The following is a 10,702-nucleotide window of genomic DNA, read 5'->3' as shown; positions in this document are numbered from 1 at the left end:
AAGAAATCGGTTGTTCTTAGCATCTAAACAATATTGATGCACATGATCTTGAGAGGTTTGTCAAGAAAATACGGCGGCACTGATATGATGGCAACGACTGGTTATATGTGGTTTACAACATCTTCACTAGCCGATCGAACGTCATAGACCAACCAGAAGTCTTATGGCAACCCTTTATGAAGTTTTCTAATCGAAGGAAGATGAACAAAATCTCAAGTCTAAGATTCTGGGCTTTGACTCCACAACAGTTGTATTCCGAATAACATGAAGCCATTCCTCTCTCCTCGGACATCCTTGAGGTATATTGCTCATTCAAAGATATTAAAACTTATAGGTTGCCAAATCAATCATCTTTTGAACCTGTTCGACGTCTTCCTCAACATATGCTTGTTGTTATTCCTTCTAATTCACCTCATAAATCTTACCCCAGTCTTGGATGGGCAGCCCTCGAAATCAAATAGACTTGCCACTTCAGGATCCAGGCAGAAAAAGATTGCAAAGAAAAGGAAATGATATCCCTCAAAACCAAAACCAAAATAAGAACTAAGATCGGTGAATCCTCTCAAAAAGATTCAAAGATAGGTTTTGGACATGACTTTGAGTCTCAGTCTACCCCACCTAACCACTCTTCCGATGTACCTATCAGAGTTTCAAAAACACATGCACACACAAATGGGGATTCAACGCATAATCTACCCCATACTCCTAACAGGGTGGTGCAGGTATTGAAAAAAGTCCCTTGGATCCCCTTAAGACAAACTCACGAGTTACTTCGAATCCTACTTTCTCTTCTACACAAGCACTATCTGTGTCCCCTAAAACAATGTAACACCCAAAATCAGAAAGGACAAGAAAGGAAATGCACCATCCCAAGTCAGAATCAAGAGTTCAGGGGGTAAAGTGTAAATAAAGAAGCGGACTCAGCGAGTAGGTATTCCGACTCGCCGAGTTGGAGCGGGATTTTGGTCGCGAGTTAAGTGACCAACTCGTCGAGTCGATAGTTGGACTCGATGAGTTGGTGCTGAAGAGAGCAAAACCTTAATCCCGGGGTTGTGCCCTATATAAAGAATGTTATGTTCCTCCTTCAGCCTCTTTACCTTCCCTTTGAGTTCCAGAAACCCCAAAATTCGTGTGAGGCTTCATTGTTGAAGAGATTGGGGGCTTAGAAGAGGAAATTGGTGGAAGGAGCTTGAGGAATTGGTAGTTAGCATCAAGGGCTTGTGTAGATTTGTTATCTACATCAGTGTCGGGCACATCTCTGAGGTAAGGAGCCTTATCTTAAGCTATTTCCTTTTTGGTTTATCCTTGGTGGTTGTTTTGGGAGTCCCTTATCTTGTTTTGAGATCTATCTCGGATTTTGGAGTTAAATATGGGGTTGCTGCTCCAGATCAAGACTCATGATGGCTTAGAATGTCATAAAGCTTCAGTTCTTGGGTTGTTGGTAAAGCCCTTTTGTCTAAAACCCAATCCCTAGTGTGTTTTGGGCTTATATCTCCTTGGTATCACGTAAAGTTTGCAACTTTACATGAGGGATAGCTTGTAGAAGGGTAGATCTATGGATTGGAGCCCCTGCATGGCTTGAAAAGCCTTTGAATGTATTAAGAACTGGAGATACTCGGCGAGTCACATGAGTGTTTTCGACGAGTTGTATGAATATGTACATGAACTCGGCGAGTTGGAAGAACAACTCGACGAGTCTGTTGAAGATTGCCTTGGACTCGGCGAGTCTAGTCATGGAACCCTAACTTTTTTTTTGGTCAAGTCGTGAATCGGTGAGTCAAGGGATGACTCGGTGAGTTGAGCAGGATGGGACTCGAAGATTCTTGGACTCGACGAGTCAGCGGGTTGACTCGGTGAGTAGAGTCAGTCAGGAAGTTTGACTTTGACTAAGGACTTTGACTTTGACCAAGAGTTGACCAGTTGACTTCTAGGGGTATTTTGGTAATTATTGGCATTTATTGAGTTCAGTTATTTGGTGTTGACCAGTGGAGGAGTTCGTGTCGGTGGTTGGAGCAGCGTGATCTTATTTCTTCAGCCGACAGTTGCAGGTGAGTCTTCTCACCATACCAATGGGTCTAAGGCACTAAGGCCGGCCCATCTTATGTTGTGTGATATAATAGTTAGCTTTATGCTAGGTGGTATGCTGGTAATTATGTGATATGCTAGTTGTCTTTGTGATACTTGCATGGAAGACCATGTGGGGTAGCCCATGACACAATGGTATAAGACCTAGGGGTAGCCACGGCATCCTTACAGGTTTATATACGTGTTATGTGTAGATATTTATGTGATGCATGATACGCTATTTGGTTATATATGGTATTTGCAGGGAAGACCCCGGGGGAAGCCCGTGGCATTGGATGTAAGACCATGTGGGGTAGCCCATGGCAGTCCTAGGTAAAGACCATGTGGGGTAGCCCATGGCATTGGATGTAAGACCATGTGGGGGAGCCCATGGAAGTCCTACGTAAAGACCATGTGGGGTAGCCCATGGCACTACTACAGGTTTTATGTATGCAGGGCTTATGTGATATATGGTAGCTTTTATAGCTAACAGTACATATGATATGTGTGTAGCTTTTATAGCTATCAGGATATGTGATATGTGGTTTGTGTGAATGGTATGCTCTGGGAAACTCACTAAGCTTCGTGCTTACAGGTTTGTTTATGGTTTCAGGTATCATCGTTTTGGAAAGGAAGAGCTTGGGTTGATCGCAGTGCACACACCTATGATTTCCGCAATGTATGATTTTGGGATAAACTCTGATAAACGATTTGATTAACTATGATTTGATTGTTTGAATTAAATGGTATCAATGCTTTAGTTATATAAAAAAATGAAATTTTTACCCCTGATTATTGGGACGTTACAGACAAGTTCTAAGCTTTCCAAAAATCGAGTTGTCCCTCCAACTTCGGAAACCTGAACTAAGCTGATATCCACCACAGATTAAGGAAGCTCAAGTATTACTTCTAACTAGAGGTGGCAAAAATGGGCACGACACGAAACCTGACACGAACTCGACACGGAATAAAGGGTTTGGGAAAGATATTTCAACCCGTTTAAATAAATGGGTTGACACGACATGACACGAAAATTAAACGGGTAAGGTTAGGGTTGGGAATTTCAACTTGAAAATGACCCATTTATTTATATGCAAGTTTTTTGAATTATTTAAATAAACTAGAAAGATACAAAACCAAAACCATAAGTAAAAGAAAACCTTCGACTTGAGTCCTTTTGTAATGTTTAAATGACTTAGCCGCCAAGATCAAGAAATCATTTTCAGTTTTTCCATTCTCTTATAGACTACACAGTCCCTTTGACCACTCTCTCATCCTTGTGACCTTGTCTTCCGCCTCCCCAGTTCCCACTCTTTCAATTTTGTCATTTGAACTTGATATGACTTCATTTATTCCGCCTCCAAACTATTAGTTTTTCCATTCCACCCACCTAACTCCTACTCTTTCAACATTCTCAACCTTTTAACCTCACATGACACGGCATATTTCAAGGTATAGCCCTAACAAAAAAAACCCGAAACGAACTCGGCACGACATATTTCAACTCATTTAGTGTTCGACAGGACACGAACCAGACACGACACAACATGATTGCCACCTTTACTTCTAACGATTGGAATGATGTACTTGACATGACTCAACTCAGGCGTCCATATCTGATAAGAGATCAAATCAATTTTACACTCCTCGGAATGCGATATTGCGCATTTGCAACAAGCTTACAATGACACGTCCCACTGATTGAAGTTGACACTCTTCTGCCTGCATCAACCAAGCCAAAAATCGATGATGTTCCTGATACACAGATGATCCATCGACTAATGAAGATGAGAAGACTATGAGTGAAGATGTACCTGGTTCCACTTCAATACTAGAAGAACCTCCTCGTACCAATCTTGTTGTTGAAGACGAAGTTGAAAAGATGTTTGAAGATGATTTTACTATATTTTCTACTCTTCCTCACAAACAGTGTTTCCTTTTTTTATACCATCCACATCCAAAGTTCAAAATGACTTCAGATTATCCTTGTCCTCATACGAATTGAATATTGAGGGTGGTGATCAAGGCAATCAAACTCAAGGTGATCAAGACAATGAAACTAAGGGTGCTGAAGACTCTAATGATGATAAGGATGGTGAGAAAAGATCTGAAGGCTCTAGCTTAGACATAGGATCCTCTGATGAACAAGTTGTTGATCCTTTCGCTCTCTAGGAACTCCACAGGAATGTTGAAAAAGTCAATTCAAAAGTCGACAATGTCAATACCAAGGTCGAATCACTTGACTCAAAAATAGATTTAGTGATCAAATCTCTTTCGGATATCAAGTCATCTGCTCCCTCATAACTTGACAGAGCCAATTAATTGGATCAACTCATCTCTCTCTGGCTGACGTATATCTTGGAAAAAGATGAGGTAAGATACAACGACAATTTCAACCACCATATATCCATTGTCTCTACCATGCTCAAGATTCATGATGCCATGATCTCTCCTACAAATGAACTCATCAAGTAGACTCATGTCCGACATGAAAAACAAATTCAAATATTGGAGAACGATATTAAACAAAATGATGAAATGAATATGATAATGCAAGAGGTTCTTATCAAGGTCATTCAGAATGCACAACACTTTGTTCACACTCTGAATCACAAGCTTGACGAAGTTCTTCTAATCATGGAAGCAACTCTAGACACACTCAAAGCTTAAGCTCCAACAACTGATGCATATGACAAGCTCACCAAGCAAATCATATGAGCTTCCAATGGGTGTTTGAAAAGCTTGATGAGTTGAAGCATATTGCATTGCTTGCAACAAAAGCAGGGCCTTTCCATGAAAGAGGGGGAGAAATGATGAGTACATGGAAACCAAGCTCGAAATTCCAACTCCGAGATGAGACAACAGATGAAGAAATTGATGACGTTGAAGATGAGTTTGATGAAAATGACCAAGTGATTGATGTAATTCTAGGGTTATGAGCTATCAAATAACAACCTCCTATCATCAAAACTATCTCGGAGGAGGAGAAGTGAAAATGGTCCTCTATTGCATGGGCATAAAATATTGCTGACGCATTCAAGCGAAGCAGAGAAATGGAAAATTTAATAATGCCTTCTCTCATTCCTGATCCGAGAAGTAAGCCTATTAATGAAGGTTCTCCTATAATGACAACTGATGACTTACCTAAGCAACCTCTGATTCCTCCACCCTCAGAAGTTTTCATCTCTCCAGTTGGTGAAAAAATCATCTCTTTCATAACCACTACAAATGCCCATGTGAAAGGCAAAGGCAAGTGAATCCTTTTCGGAAGAGTGAAACCAGTAAAGTTAGTGAAATAGAAAGATGGTTGGTCGTTGGATAAAATTAATAGAGCAATGGAAGAGAGCCTTAGAATTCAAGCTCTGAAGGACAATCTAAATCCTTTCTTTGGCATCTCTCCTTACTATCCTCAAGGAATGATCTATGATGATCACTTCGTTCCTTAAAAAAGATATGCTCTTCCAACAAACGACTTTGAGCAACTAGATCTTCCCATATCTCTTCATAGCAAATTCTATGTTAAGTTTGATATTCTCCATACCACCGAGTAAAAAGAAAATTTTGTCCGAACTGAGATAGAAAGATTGGACACATTCTATTCCACCAACGCACTACCTCAAGATAAAGCTTGGTCCAAGTAAAGAATAACCAAGTTTACTGGTTTTGGAATGAGATCCTAGAAAACTTTGATCTTGATTGCATTATATACTACTACTACATCTACCAGAACACTCAAGATAAAATCAAGATCTCGGATGTTGATTTTTCTTCAATAAATCCAAATGACAATCTTGTCATTGCAGCTCATCTGAAAGACCGTCAAACCTCCGAATTCAATACAGGAGCATACAACTCGGCTCTTAATTACTTGAAAGACTACATTTCTAAGTTCGAAAGATCCAATGTGGAGTTTGCCCACCTGTTTAGAACTTACAAAATTCTCTCAGCGGTCACCGCTGATCTTGAAGGAGTTGATATACTTAATGAAGGTCCCATAAAATATCTGTTGGGTTTTAGTATACTACAACATCCTATGGTGCACATACAACCCTAAATACCTTGGATCTATGTTTTCTCTACTATACATGCAAATATGAAGTTTCCAAGATATTACCCTATACGAGCATACAAATATCATATGCTTGGGTAATAAAATAGATAGAATACATACCTTTTTGATGTAACTTGTCTTCATGAAGCTTGAGTGCCTAGTGCCCCAAGTGTAACACCTCAAATGGTACACACAACACCATGAAAACTTGGAATAACCTTAAGAATAAGGATACTTTGGTTTTCTCTAGTGAAATCGGCCTTGCCCTTTCGTGTACACACACTAGTGCCAATTTCACCAACCAAGGACATCTTTATATAGTGTGGAGATTAGGGTTAAACCCTAATACCCATGACCTTTCATTTCATATGATTCATGGGTTAAACACTCCATGAACTATCCATGAAAGCTTAGCCCAACCTAAATGAACTTGGCCCATCACACACATATATCTTAGAGTCCATATTTAATTAGTTCCTTTTGATCACTTAATTAATTATACATTAATTCTTGATCAATACTAGTTAAATAATATGATTATATATTAATATATTAGAACTTATAATATATTAATATAAATCACTAGTATCCTTTTTCCTCATCTTGTCTATCCAATTGTACTGATGCCATGCAACCCATATGGACCATGTCGTGTCGGGTCAAGTCTTACCAAATATAGTTATGGACATAGACATTAATCCAACAGTCTCCCACTTGGATAAGTCTAAAACTATTATTGAGTATGACTTCAAACCCCAACTAGCAATTGTAGCTCTCAAAAGCTTATGTCGAACTCTGACCTTGCCGATGAACTCTGACCTTTGTCAATGACTTGTCCATTAGATAAGGGATCATATATTCCTCAATTCTAGATATCATATGGACTAAGACATGGATTATAAATTAGTCTCTTTATCCATTTGTTGTTTCCTGATTTCCGATTTATGAAGACTAACTAATTGAACATATCAAATCAGTCCTGGCTTGGCCAAGCACTCACATGTGTCATCATTAAATCATCAAGGGGCCCACATATATCGCTTTTATCCTGAAGGTAAAAGGAATGGATAAACTTCGACTCATAAGGCTTGTTCTACTACTTATTGAATCATACACAAAGGCATATTTTATAACATCGAGTTACCAATGCGGTTTCGTTCAATCAATGTACAACCAACTCATAGTAACAACTCATATCTATAGATTTGAAGAATATAAGATATTATCATCTCATGATCACTCGTGATAAAATCCATGAAGTGATTCAAATGAGCGCGTGTTGAATCCAATACTCAGAACTTATGAGCACTCATGAGTGTTGTAGCACAACTTTGTCCACCAACTTGGACCTCTATAAGCCAACCCATGACAATCTTTATTCATTTCTACTTCCAACATATGACCGACTGTAGATGGTTTTGAATAACTTAGTCATTCCGGAAGAATAACCAAGTTATTATGGAAGTCAAAACATGAAAAGTGAAACACAAGAATAAATGAATCTAATATGGTATCGAAACCTATGAATATAAATAAAACACTTTCTATTTATCACCATGTTGATTACTCATTATTCATTGTTTTGGTTTTATCAACTTTATACTTGAATTAAAACACTAGGTGTCCCATGCTCCAAGCATGTACACTATGTTTTCTAAACAATAGCTTTGCCATACACCAAGTATGCACTCTATGTTTGTCTATGATCCTTACTTTTGTGAAATAAACCAATTGACCAAACTTTCAATGATTCTAATTTCATACTCCCAAATCGAAATATGTTAGATTTTAAACTTAAATGCACTACCTTCTTGCAATGAATGTGTACAAAGTCACAAAGACTTGTCAACAGCCATTACATGGTATTGCAATGAAGACCTACTCCATAGACACAAAGCCTTATGTTCAAAGTATGCATTGCTTTGAACATGCTTCTTGCACTAAGTTTTTTCTAATCTTACACAGATTACTTCCATTTATGGAGACAACTCTATATTCCAATTTTGACTACCACTTCTGAACAAGAGTTGCCTCTTTTCAGACTATGTCAATATGGTCCTTCCAATATTAACAGTATACTTCCAACTATCCTTGAGCAACCAATCTTTGGTAAACCTTAGATTGTCCTCAACAATTGCTTAATCACTTTAGTCATTTCCAATTCTAGACATTGTTCCCCTTAATTCCCCAAGGCATTTGGAAAATTTAGAAAGGATAAATATTATAGCACATGTAATCGATCTTGTACCCAAAGTAAATGGGACACGATTCATGATGTTTCACATAAATACATGGTTCTAGACCAGTCTTTTGCCTTAAGAACTTTTTGTTTGCCATATTCTCAAAATTTGACTATGAAAAGGGATGTCGTAATCATAATTAAATTTTGAGAACGCAATATATAGAATTTTCTTAAGTTGAACCAATCCAACATGAAATTCATATATATATTCTTGACTAAAGGTGATTAAAATCTCAATATAAGCTCTTTAGAATGATTATAAACTCAATCTAAGCTTTTTAGAACTGAAATGAAGTATAATTTCCTCTCCCTTAATTATAGCAAAACAACTTTTTCAACCCTTGCAACCTCACGAATTGAAACTTTTGTTTTCTATAATTAACCTTGCTAACTTGCAATACTTATCATAATTATCATGCTCCCACTAACATGATGATTATTAGCATAACACTTATGCTCCCACTAGCTTTAACATGTATCTAGAAAACAGCTGGACCTCTAGAAGTCAATACCTTATTAACATTCTTACCAAAGTTCAGATTTTTGATACTACATTGCTTTGATAAGAATTTATCAAAATCATACACCTTATCTTAGATAGATCACATATGTGTCTAAACAATTTCAGAACTATGAAAAGGGATGTCTTAATCATAGTCTCAATTGTTTAGACCTTTGCCATTTCTCATAAGTCCATGTTAGTGTACCGGTTAAGCACGCACGCTCCACTAATGACTTTGAGAACTGCAAATATCACAATTGATATCTACTTAAAATCTACTTAGTGAAAGATTTTACTCACCATCATTTCCGTGAATCAGAGAGAAACCTTATGACACTTAGATTTTATGGTGTATGTGTTCTTATCCATGTGAATTTGTCAAACCATAATCACAAGACTAGGTTAGTGACAAATCCTAACTCATATGGATTGAACTTGTGCAATCTTAACCTCTTGCCACCTGGCAGCACAAGGGTCTGCCATTGCTTCCAAGTAGTTATGCAAACAATTGAGAACATGTAGAACTCAAATATATATATATATATATATATATATATATATATATATATATATATATATATATATAGCCAACTTAATTGGAATGGGCACAGAAATGTCAACACGATAAGTTATAAACCTCTAGTTGTGTGTTAGCGATGAAATACAAGTTTTATTCTTGATTACTTCTTGAAACCCTTTCAGGATATTTTAGAATCCCACTGTCTCCTTGACCTATAAGACTTTCTTGCCAAATATTCAAGAGATAGTGTGGATTCTAATGAAGACAAACACTTAACACAACTGGCCTAAGTTGGTCTCTGTTTTATCCAAAACATCACAACTTACCAAATTCAAATGTACAAGAGTTGAAAACCTTTTACTCTTACATTTCACTAGTGTTAATAAACCTTCTTTAAGATGTGTCACTCAAGTTACATTTGTGGTGGGCTTAATCATTTCACAAGAATGTGTACTCGATCCCTTAGTCCTTTACTTGACTCACACATCCATGTGAACAAGTAATTAGTCTTAATTTTCCAATGCTTGAAAGTTCTCATTCATCATACTATACAACTTGCATGATTCCAAGTTTCGGTCCAATTAAAACTTGGGTGATGAGAAACTTTCTTTATTTGGTAAATTTAGACACTACCACAAATGAAAGAATCAAAACCATTTTCCTATATTACTAGCAATGGAATCATATAAACAACAATTTTTTTTACAAATGCCATTGTAAGGATACTTACAATAAATAAAATCAAAAATTTCCTTTTATTTTAAAAACTTTGCGGAAAAACTTATCCTTACAATCCATATGAAAACCTTGTTGTTATATATTCCTAAGCAATATGTCATAACTCCTAAGTAACAGCTTCAAGATTCTGATACGATCGAAGTCCATCTTCGCGATCAGAAGCAGTATATACTTCCTTTAAGCTTTATCTCTTTTCTTTGACTCTTATAACATCACCATGTGACTCAGTAACTTTATGTAATAAGAATCTCCAAATAGGAGCTTAACAAAGTTAGACAATGGAATTTACCTGAAGGAGAGTCAAACTTATTGACCTTAACATCCTTAGGTAAATTTGGCAGCTTCGCAAACAGTGCCCCTTCCTTTGGCAATTTTAACAAATGGACCCTTTGGTAATGGTACATGGGACTATCACGGACTTAGCTTTTCTCTTTACCATTTGGTCAACCGAGTTGACTATGGCCGATCCCTTTCCATTGGGAAGAGAATGCTTTTTCTGGATTTCCAGTGTCATCATTGTCAATGTCCATAAAGTTTTGGGAAGTTGATCTTCTAATCAAGTTTGCTTTACTAGCCTTCTAAATC

Source organism: Lactuca serriola, chromosome 4 (assembly GCF_051521515.1).
Source record: "Lactuca serriola cultivar US96UC23 chromosome 4, Lser_US96UC23_V15, whole genome shotgun sequence".
NCBI lineage: Eukaryota > Viridiplantae > Streptophyta > Magnoliopsida > Asterales > Asteraceae > Lactuca > Lactuca serriola.
This window is presented reverse-complemented; position numbering follows the sequence as displayed.